Source organism: Pyrgilauda ruficollis, unplaced genomic scaffold, assembly GCF_017590135.1.
Source record: "Pyrgilauda ruficollis isolate IOZ18807 unplaced genomic scaffold, ASM1759013v1 scaffold18, whole genome shotgun sequence".
NCBI classification, from domain to species: domain Eukaryota; kingdom Metazoa; phylum Chordata; class Aves; order Passeriformes; family Passeridae; genus Pyrgilauda; species Pyrgilauda ruficollis.
Genome location: NW_024516984.1, coordinates 10,122,829 through 10,134,342, shown reverse-complemented (window position 1 = coordinate 10,134,342; position 11,514 = coordinate 10,122,829). Strand labels below are relative to the sequence as shown.

Sequence of the window (11,514 nt, the reverse complement as noted above, 5' to 3'; positions counted from 1 at the left end):
GCGCCGCTGCGCCACCGGGGAGCACGGGCGGCCAGACCGCGTCCCGGGAAGCGCGGGCTCGGGGGAAGGACTCGCAGATATATTTGCTCTTCGGATATAGCCTCTTCTCCTCGCCTCGCCCCCCGCCCCAGCCCGGTTTTCCTCTAGCCTCTCTCCGCCGTCCTCCCAGGAAGGCTGGAAGCAGCCGCGGGGTAACCGCGGCACGGTAAGGAGCTGGGATTTCGGGATGCAGATGTCACATCGCCGTGCAAACGACTCCCGCAGTAGCATTTGATCAGGATTTCAAACTGCATCATTTATGTCTTTTAGAAAAGCGTCTCTCGGAGGAGATTGCCCTCAATAGACCCGCCACAAAAACATTTTAGTGTTGCTCTTGTGCTTCTGTGCATCCTACTGCGAAGGGGTCCCAGTGGTCCCTTGGGAATACAAGGAGTTGTGAGAAGTTACACAACTGGCCACCAGACTAATCCACTCCCTCTACCTTCCCGCGAGTACCTCCCCCTTCTGCTCTTTTTTTCAATAGCAGCCCTTTCTCAAAATCTCAGGTTACTTTGCTAAAGAGTTCTCAGCCTTATAGTTTCTGCCCTTGTCTCTGCCTCCAGCTCCTTAAGAGCCACCCAACCCCAGCGATTGGATTGGGCAGCCCGTCTTGACACACCACTGTGCTGAGTGCTTGAGGACGTGTTTCAACAGATGGTTGGGGTTAGTGTGTGTCATCACACTCGAGTGGGGATTAGGGGAGAGAGGCAGCCTTGCTGGAGCTGTGTGGTCTTCCCCAAGTGTGAGCTGCAAGCAAAAGAAGAAATACCTAGCTCTGGGGGAGAAACTGGAAGAATCGTTTCCAGCAGCTCAGAGGGAAAAATAAAACCGCAGACTCTGTTCAGGTAAAGTAAAAGGCACCTCATGCCTCTCTCTCTCTCTCTCTCTCTCTCTCTCTCTCCTTTTTTTTTTCTTTCCTTCACGGTTTTCAGAGGAATGCTAGCACAGCACACTTGTCAAAGCCAGTTGCTGCTGCCGTATCAATGCTGCTATTGTACGGCTGACAGATAACAGCGAGCACAGCCTGATGCTTGGCCGTCTTCATAGAGCTAACACTCTTAACGCCGCTAAGGTCACGCTTTCGGAGGTGTAGATTGGAAAATCTCCGCGGGAGCGGTGTATCCCAGCCCTGCGGGAGCCTCCCGTGCTCCCCCCGCAGGCACCGCTCTGGCTGGCGCGCACCGCACACGTGTGTGCGGGCACCGCGGGCACCGCGGCTGCGGCGCAAACGCCGCCGTGCTCCAGCAGAGCCCTGGAAACTGCGTGGTCAGGCGGGAGAAGGCACCGCGGCAGAGTATGTCCGAGGTTTTCAGCAGGATGCTTCAGCAGCCGGTCTGGGGCTCAGCTGGGAGGCAAACCAGAATGTTTTGAAAGTGCGTTTGAGGTGTCTGTAAAGTTTGAAGGCTCCTTTATAGAGACCTGCCTGGGCTCCTGACAATCGGCATCGAGATGGTTCGGCTTACACATGGGCATAAAGTTAAGAGAAAATCAGGAAAGTAGGGAAAGGCAGGGTACAATGTAATGCTGCTCTTGCAGCTGCAGCAGAGCAGATGGATGTAATTGATTTGCAGATCTGTTTGTGAAAGTTTTACAAGTCATTGAAAACTAAGTAGCATCACTATAATGGATCATTAAAGACTCGGTATATTTATAGATTCTAAACTAGCGATCTGAAGTGTTAATTAGAAGTAGGCAAAAATTTATGTTTAGGAAGGAAGAGGGGCAGAAATATAATTAGAAATTAGTTATGGAAGTACTCTGCTATCATTTTCATTTAATTCCGCTATTAAGTTCATTGATGTCTGGAGCGTGGGAAGCCCAGCAAATTAACTAAATCAGAAGTGTTATCACTAATTACAGTATGTTAGCTTATCAGAAAATATGTTTTCATTGTTTTATTCTATATTATCTAGATTGAGAAATAACAGGATGGATTATTTTTCCTTTTATTTTGTTTGGAGTTGTTCAATTTAATATTTGCTGTATATTTATGCTGTTTTCCTGTTCAGAGTAACAATATTATTTGCTTCTTTTGCACCTTAACAGTTCTTCACAGTAACTGTCACATACCTCTGGTGCTTACGAATTATTGGCCTCCTACTTGCGAAAGAAATCTAACACTGTCCTCACCAATTACAGGTGAGATATTCTATATATAATACTGTATATAACATGTTCTGAAATAAGATCTGTTTAGTAGGTTGAGCAAGGGGATTTATAGCTGGTGCTTTGTGATTTTGGTATTCAACAGTGTAACGATGCCCATAAACCCATGTTTCATGTTGCACATATATTTTTGCCTCAAAACAACTTTTTTGTTAACTTTTTTTTCCTTGAACAGACTATTTGGCCTCTTTACAGGCTGTTCTCAGCTTGTATTTTCAAACACACTCTTTAGTACGAATGTGTCCTTAGAAGTCATCCACAGCAATTTGAAACAGAGAATTAGCTAAATCCCAAAAATCACTGCACAACCAGACCAAGATTTATGTGAATAAATTTGACCATTTTGGTTTTTCTCTCAGTCTACACTTTCTCACTGTAAAAAGTGATGGAAACTTTTACAAGCTTAAAATGAAAAACAAAACCAAAGGAAAACCTCATTATAACTCCACGTACAAGTCTTGCATATTGGATTTCTCCTCTTTCTCCCAGTGTGTCCTGTGAGAAGCTCAACACGCCAGCTTCAGCACACAGAGGTTCAGACTTCCAGCAAAGCTGAGGTGCAGCACTGTGAGCTGCAGAGCCTGATGCTGTCACTGCCTAGCTGAAACCTATCCCTCTTTGTGGGTATCATTGGATCACAGATCAGATGATCCACAAGAAACCGTATTTTTTTAAGAAAGTGCATAGCTAATTACACATGCCCAACTTGTTATTGTTTTACTAGGGGGAAAAAAACAAACTAGTTTCTCTAGTACTGCCAGAAAATCTTGCTGAGAAACTAGGAACAGCAAATCATGTTTTTCCTTCCTTCATAATGATGGGGCTGTTTAAAAGACAATGCCCACGGGGCAGTCCAGCTTCTTGTCAAAACGTAATCTACTGTTCCAGATGGTAAACATTCAAAGACATATTTATGGTGACTTCTACATACCTTCCTTTGACATTGGCTTTTTTTTTTCCTGCGAGCACTTGTGCTGGGTACACACATGAAGTTCCCATTAGCATCCTAGCAGCTGTAAAAGTGTTCAGAGCTCACAAAGATGTTCCTCACAGTGAGATAAAAATAATCTTAGGAAAAGATCTGAGACAGTACAAGTTCCATGATACGCTCAAGGTAAAAAATTCCAGAGGTACAAAAAAAAATCCATAAACTGCTGCATGAAAGCTGTAACACATTTTTGTTGCGGCTAATTCATCTTCCCTTGATATGGAATGCTGAACATACCAGGCATGTCTGTACTATCAACTCTGTTTGTGATGTGAGGCAACCTGCACTGCACAAAAGCTGGTGTGTTTCTTTTTCCCCCAGCTAGTGAAAATTAGGTGGGATACTTATTGTCTTCATAGAGTTTTCAAAGTGTCACCCTGCTTTTTTTTCTCTCACTGCTCTGAGCAGTTAGGTAGAGCACAAGAAAATGTTTTCCAGCCAGAATATGTTCTGCCCTGAATTGTCTTAATTATGTGTCAGTTTATTGCTTGTCAGGGGCTTCCTCTTCTTAGCACTTTATAATTGAGGTGGGTGAGCTCATTGCATCACAATATGCAACTTCAGTTTCTGCTTCTTGGCATGTCTCCTTGGCCTTTCATTGATTTTTGTCTCTGTTTCAGAGGAAAAAAATATAATTATGATTGGTGTAATTTACATTGAAAAAAAAAAACCTTGGTGAATTTCCAAATGGCATGTAAATGCACCTTCAAATAGTAGGCTAAATTAGACATTGTTAGGAAAAAAATTGCATGTAGAAATCCAGAAGTATCCTAGAGATTGCAAGCAACAGTGTGAAAATTATTGTAACTGCTCTTATTCCAGTCAGGAACTGATAAAAACAGTTTATTTAAAACGTTGTGATGCTGGGGACAGTCAAGCCATTATAAAACTCACACTCAGTGGATGTTAGACAGCTAAGGAAAAAATAATTTAAAACATTTGCAAATTCTGTTCTGGCTAGAAACACTATATTGCAGACTCTTTTGACAGTTTACAGGTTTTTTTATATAGCTTTGTTTAATTTATATCCTGCACTTGATAACATATATATATATATATATATACACACATAAATATATATATGACCAAATGTTCATGTAGGATCAGGAGTTTGAGCCGTGTGTAATGTCAGGGCCCATTCTCACACTGATGAGGCAGGACACTTGTTGCAGATGTCATGGGAGTCATGGGTTCCGTGATTTCCTTAGCTTTAGAAAGAGCTTTGGGGGATTTGTGTTTGAGTGGGAAGGCAGACTGATGTGATAACAATTGAGAAAGCTCCTTTCTGAGCGCCTTGAGAGCTGCAGTGTTCAACAGAGAACGAGGGTCCCGTGACAACTCTGCGGTGACATAGAAAGAATCCAATTAGTGGCCACTCCTGCTGTTGATACTAGATCTCTCCTAAAACATTTCCACCATTACCACCCCCATTGTAATCCCATCCACAACACTGATAATGGGATCAAGAGTGTCTTTTCAGAATGCCTGTTTAAATTTTAACTGCCATCTTTGGAGGTTTTGAGGATATTAAATCAGAAGGCGCTGAGTAACACAGCTCTCAAGAGAGCTTTGTGGCACCCATAAGACGCAGTCATCTCCCTCATACCACAATCTCCATCACTGGCAGAGCTGCCTGAAGTGGGCTACAGGTGAAGTGGGGGGGCTGTATGTAAAAAGTGAACAATCCATTGAGTTGTGGCTGTCCCTGCACTGCAGTTACCTGCAGACCTAGTCCCTGAGCAGTCACAGTGTAGAAAGCAGCAGTCAAAGGGAGTGGGAGGGGGTACAGTCCCCTGTGCTGTGCCCTAGCAGTGGCAGCAAGTCACCCTGCTTCTCCCTTTAACAAGCCTTAAGTCACCACTCTGCCTTTCCAGCTGGATCAGCAGTGTGATATTCTCTCCTGCCCCCCCTTGGATTTTTTTGTCTTTCACTTTCCTTGCTCCGACATTAATTCATCATTTCCATAAGACCAGAGAGCAGTAAATCCATTGTTATTCTTACCAAGAGGGGCAAGTTCAACGCTGTCATGTGCTTGGAGAGGATGCTGTAAAGTCGAAAGGCTCAAGGCTCTAAGCAGTGTCACCTCAGAATACAGCACAGTAATTAATAAATTAATAGCCAAACCAGGTTCTTTTCAGCTGAATTATTTTAGCACATTTCAGTTATGTCAGTAGACTGCTTTTGAGGGCCCCTGCAAGATCTTTGTTTAGCATTGCTTGTTCATACTCAGAAGTTGTTAACTGGTGAGAGTAATTCCATTTTAATTTCATGTGTCTCAAGAATTTTATTTTCTGAGGAAACTAATGCTTGTTTCATGTTATGGTTTATGCACACAGCAGATTTAGTGTCAGTGATTTTCCCAGAACTTTAGTTCCCACTTTCAGAATCTGCTGAAAAGGTTGGTAAGGCTTTGTTACTGTGTGTGCTCTATTAATCCTGGAGCTCTGAACCCTCCCAGTCATAACCACCACCGGTGGTTTGGTTACACTGAAACATTTTTTTTGTAATAGTTGACCTTTACACTCAAAATTTTATCATGATTTCCTTTTTTTGTATAATTATTTTTTTCATAGCAAAAATTAACTTACAATTAAATATTAACTCATATTATAGTATTTATATCTGCAAATTTGGTAGTATTGCTGGAATATATACTGGAAGTTTTCTAGATATGGTACTGTGCTATAGAATTCCAGGCTGTACTTCAGTGCTAGATTATCCATAGAGTACTTCATGGAGTTTCTATACAACAGCAAAAGACTAGAAAGTCAGTGAAGTTGTATTCCAAAAAAAAAAAAAATCCTTTCCTGGTTTGAATGCAATTGTGGCACTGCATGCTGCCATTTCACTATGATGTGACTCTAACCCATCTTAGCAAGGAGAGGAGCTGCTTGACAGCAGCTGTATTTTTGTGGTGCTTCACAGGAGGTGAACTCTGTTTGGAAAGCCCACAGAGAAGATGGGGAAGCTTTTGGCACTAGAGTTCTGGAGAATAAATGTAACAGGGAGCTGAACACAGGGGATTGTTTTTCTCAAAAGCATCTATTAAAACTGAATAGTGGTCTGTTCCAGTATTGTAATTGCAATGTGCCAAGATGTTCGTTATTCTACCATGTGCACTGTTTTGTCTGTTTTCACTTAAAAACAGAAAAATGCGTTGCCAAGCCTGTAAATGTCTGCAAAACTGCCAACTCTCCTGACTTTTATCAGTAGTCTGATGATATTTAGCCTTCTTTGTAAAGCTTCAAGTGTAAGAGTCAAGATATAACGTGAGAAATTCAGATCTCTGGTTTCTGGTTTTTTAAACCTAATCCTGCTGGTTGCTGAGACAGCTGGCTTGCATGCAGCTCCAGAAACATGAAGGAAACTAACAGAAATCCCAAATCTGCCTATGTAAATGCATACAGGCTGTGTGAACAAGGTGGGGCCTGGCAATTAACCCAACTTTTTTCCTGAGGTTTACTGTAACCAGCTCCCCCTGAAATTTCTGATCGGTCGTCTGATAACTCCCATTTTGTTAAAGAGGTTTTATTGCAACAGAGGGTGAGGTTTCTTGTCTCCTCTCAGACAGCAGAATAGCTTGCTGCTCTGGAGAAACCCATCCTTGATCTTCCCATCCTCTGCCTGCAGCAGTGTGTTCCCATCTCCTTCCTTGTGCCAGATTTGGCTCTTGGCTCACCTCCTGGAGTGCTGAATGAACTCATCAGGGCAGTGGGAAGCCCTGTTGGCTGCCTGCCTACTGAGTTGGCTCCTCTCAGCAAGTGGACAGAGGGTCCACATGGAACAATGAAAGTGGTTGGAGCTGCTGGCTTGGGGTGAGGAGGGGAAACACGGCCAACCCTTTAGGGGACTGTGAGCTGCAAGATACTCAACTACCTGATGACACCTTCTCAACCCACACACTGGGGCACTGTGTGTGTCCACAGTACAAGTGTATAACAGATGTTATCTGGCACAGACTGTGCCAGTGTCACCATGAGCGTGAGGCTAAATGTGCACTTCTAATGAAAGCCTATCCCTTTTTATTTAGAAAATCGCTGCAGTATCACTCAGAATATAGAAAGTCCTCCCTTACCACTTCTGACTCTCTAACCCAGCAACTAGGATTTGGAGAGAAGCTAATAAGTGGTGTGGAGAGAAAAGAGGAAAGAAACAGAAGTGCCTGCTCAGCTGCTGCTTTAAAAAGGTGAATGAGATTCTGAGGATGGGATCCAGCCTGGGTAGCCAGGGTGCCCCTTGGGTCTTAAAAACAGCAGCTATCTAAAGGTGTGTTCTCTCTCTGATCCATGAAGAGAGTCCCCCTGAAGACCTCCAGGCACTGCAGTTAGGAAAGCAGGATTTCCTTTTGTAAATTGTCAAAGGCACCTGCCTCTTTCCATATGTAGGGATGAAGCTAGCTTGCTTTGCAAAGATTGCTAAGGAGCTTAACCTGGAAGAACTTGATATCATCTTGAGTTTCTTGAGCAGCCCATAGATGAGCAGTGCCATGGATAAACACTGTATTTGAACAGCTGGGGTGTAATTCCTACACAGCTCTTTAAGGTGTCTCCTATAGACATATTTGTCTTTCCACAGACAAATGCATGAAGCAGGTCTTTCATTTGAACCCTGGAGATATGATTCACTGGAAGAGACTAGGATACTTAGATTAAATATAGTTTACTGACTGTAATATAGTTTACTGACTGTAGAAATGGAACACTGTATTCCTCCAAAGCGTCACCTGTTTTATTGCTGGGTTATGCTGACAAAAAAATGTGAATGTAAATTATACAGGTTACCGAAAAATGTTTTAAAAATCACTCAGTGTTGTTACTTAAAGAATGTTCCAAAGGCCTGTGGGGTAGATAAAGCATAGGGGAATCAGAGATGGTGGTAGTGGTGCCCACAAGCAGTAAAATCACAATGAGGAATAATGGATGATCTTAGAGGAATATGATGTTGGACAAAGAATGGAAGAAAGAGAGAAAAGTAAGAGATTCAGGGCCCATGTTTCTGAGTCTACCTATGCTAAATCTTTTGAGGATTATTTCCCAGTGACTTGACTGCCTAGGGGCATGTCAGTCACAAGTCAGAGAACAGTAGTGCAATAATAAACTGAACATCCTGTAAATAACCAGCACAGAATGCCTTTTAACTATTTTTTTTTTTCCCCCAATGACTGCAAAAAATGCTAAGAATCATAGATTTTAGAATAATATTTGGGTTTTGGTAACTTTGTGACAATAAAGAATTCTGCATTAGTCCAACCTTTGTAGAAATATTGAGCAGAGGTTCCTTTGATGTCATTCCCTACTATTTTATTTTAGCTATAACATCTGAAATCTTGAATGTGTGTTTAGTAAAACACATGTGAATTTACCTTGTTGTTATCTATTATACATCTAGGGCCAATTTATGAACTGAGACTGTAAGACTATCTGCTTGGCCACCAGGAGGTGATAGGATTTAGGGAGACAACTACCACAGTTAGACCAATAAAATGAACAGAACTTGTGTTCTGAAGTGAACACAAGTAACTGTCAGGAATTCTGGTAGTTTCTTTTATCTCTATATCAGTAATTTTATACCACTGTAAGCTTTCGTCCATTGCCAATATATAGGCTTAGGGAGGAAGGCTTCCTGAGCTCTACTGCTCTGCAACTCAACTCCTAAGTGAAAAAGGCCACTGAATTTGGGGTTTGTTTTCCTTCTGCTTAGTATGGAGCATTCCTCTAAAGCAGGGATTCTCTGAAGTGAGGAAGGGCAAAATGAAGAGACTTTGAGGTATGCATGGTCAGGGATCACAAGAGTCCTCAAAAGAATCAGTTCAACATAGGAAGATGTGCAGCTACAGAGAGGTACTGGGAGAAGTACACCACTTTTTCAGATTTTCCCCATCCTTTGCAGTTCACATCCCAATTTGTCTTTCAATTAATTGCTTTGCAAACATCTCCTCTCCACAAATTTTGCACGTTTTGCACATCATCAACTTGTGAAGGGTTTGAGATGCAATATAACCATGTCTCAAGAAATAGGTCTGTGTTACAGCTATTTGTTTTGGTCTTGGGTACCATGGATATCTATAGCACAAAGAGGATGTCTATCAAATCCTATGAAACCTTTAGAGAGGATAATAGTTGCCAACATACAAAGTGGTCTGCAAAAGCCAGATAAAACAAGGACATGGCTAAGTATTGTTGATGTATGTGCTGTCTTGGACAAGAGACATTGTACAACTGTATCTTGATATTGTGTGTTTTGAGGATCCTGTCTACCTTGTATGTAAGGATGGAGAATTTACTGCACTTTCTGGTAGCTGCAGAGCATTTGCAGTGTAAGAATATCATGTGTACTTTGTGTATTCCTCCTGTTATATGCTGTGTAAGAATCCTTAGTTGTTGTTAAGAAATCCAGAGGGTTATTGGAGAGAATCGCTTGCTGAGGAGCTTGAATCTGTGTTGAGGGAGTTCAGCAATGATATTCATATGCCTATGACACTGCTGTTGGGTGCTGGTTCAAGGCTGCTTTGAATAAAGCTGTTTCCAACTTACTGTGTACTGTTTAATGAGGTCATCAATATGGGCATCAGCAGCTCGAGTTCAGATGAGTGGTGCTGCTGCTGTGACCTGTCTGCTTCCCTCCTCTGATGGAGATTACTCATGCACACACCTTGGAAGCCCCAGGGCAACATACAGTGCAGAGGAAATTTTCATTTCCCACAAGAATATTTGCCCTTCAGTCACAGACCGTTCAGATAACAACAGTAATTCAACCATTCTGCATCTGCTGCAGTATCACAGCTCAGTATTGAAGCCTGAACTGTGACACTAGTGCTACCATGACAGTGGAAGAGGGACACAGATCTGTGGAGTACCAGAGTGTTGAATGTGGTAGCTATTTGAACTATTCACTGGTTTGTTTTAGTCTCCAGCCACCAGTGATTGCCAGAGTTGCTATGTTCCCTGCCTACAGTAGAAGAATATGCTGGGCTTTTCAGTTCAGAATTGATCTCAGTAATGCATGTATTTATGAGTCTGGGTTTTTGAAGTCATACCCAACTGTCAAATCTCTAAAAAATGTGCAGCAATTATTTTGGACAAGAGCCTAACACGGGGAGGTAGAGCAGGTTTCCTAGAATGCCTCACCCGTCTCTTCCAGACACCTTGCTGAGTCACATCTGGTATGAAATGAAGAGTCCATGTCTCAGTCCTTATCTTCAAAGCTCTGTGCGGGCCACTCTCATTGTTTGAAGAATCTTTTGAAGAATCTTTTTGCCCCACTTCATCATGAATTGTCAACATATACGGTTAATAGGAACAGTGATAGTGAACAATGAAGGATGAAAATGAGGTGGGCAAGAAAGTGCTATGCTGACACTATAGGGAGAGATATCACATATTAGACTGAGAGACTAAAAACTAGACTAAAAATTCTAAAACAGATGGAGTCGGAGTCTGAATGGTGAATGAATCGTAACTGGTCTGCCAAAGGAAGGCAGATCAGATTTGGTGAGAGGAGAATGGAAAGAAAATATATTCTTTTTCTCTCAGTAGCATTTCTGTGCGCTTGTTGCATATATCTGTTGATCCATTCATGTATCAGTCTGCTCAAAGGCATACTTATCTGTTCTTCCAGGAGAAATCCTGAGTGTGGCATTTACCACGTATTATATTCTATTGCCCAATAGCCATAGTTGCTGTTATGGACATGAGGAGGTGAGAGTGTCAAAGCAGAGCTATTTTGTTTTCTAAGCAGTTTGGAAATTACATACCTGTAGACATTAATTTCCATCTCTTTTGTAATGCTTGAAGAAAATTCTTTCTTCTTTAGAAGCTTCATATAAAAAAAAAATTCCACTTTGCTAAAGCCACATATGCCTTGGTAACTGTTCAGCTTAGAGTACATGTACGTGGAAGTACACGGGGTGGATGATTACCTTGCATACCACCACTTATATAATTTGCTAATGCTAAAGAAATTATTTCTCTTTTCTCTTTCTTATGCATCCTTCATACTTTTCCCAGTTTTGTGTACAGTACACAAATTGTTTTCCATTTACACTTTTATCTTTTGACAAAAAATGCTTTAAGATCTTGTTTTCAGTGCTGTCAGGAAACTGCTTTAAATGAAAGTGTGGAGTGATGTGGAATAGTTTTAATGAAGACCAAAAGAATGTGAACTTCATCTTTTTCATAGGAAGTTTTGTTCTGTTCCATCCTGTGCCCTGGTTACATTGGCCTTTTTTGACCTTTTCTTTGGCAAAGGTTAAGTGGGAATATCTTGGCTGCAGCCTTTCCAGCTTAACCAGAATGACTTTCCACAGTTCATGTTTACTTTCC

The 11,514-nt window shown here is 41.9% G+C and overlaps 1 protein-coding gene across 1 annotated transcript in view; it reads left to right on the top strand.

The window, feature by feature from the left end:
• Positions 1-595: 595 nt before the first annotated feature.
• The window catches only part of SULF1 (sulfatase 1), a 126,287-nt gene continuing 115,368 nt past the window's right edge, over positions 596-11,514 (top strand). The window contains exons 1-2 of the mRNA XM_041464478.1: positions 596-884; positions 2,086-2,178. The gene's annotated coding sequence lies outside the window, so the exon portion shown is untranslated. The remainder of the gene's footprint in view (positions 885-2,085; positions 2,179-11,514) is intronic.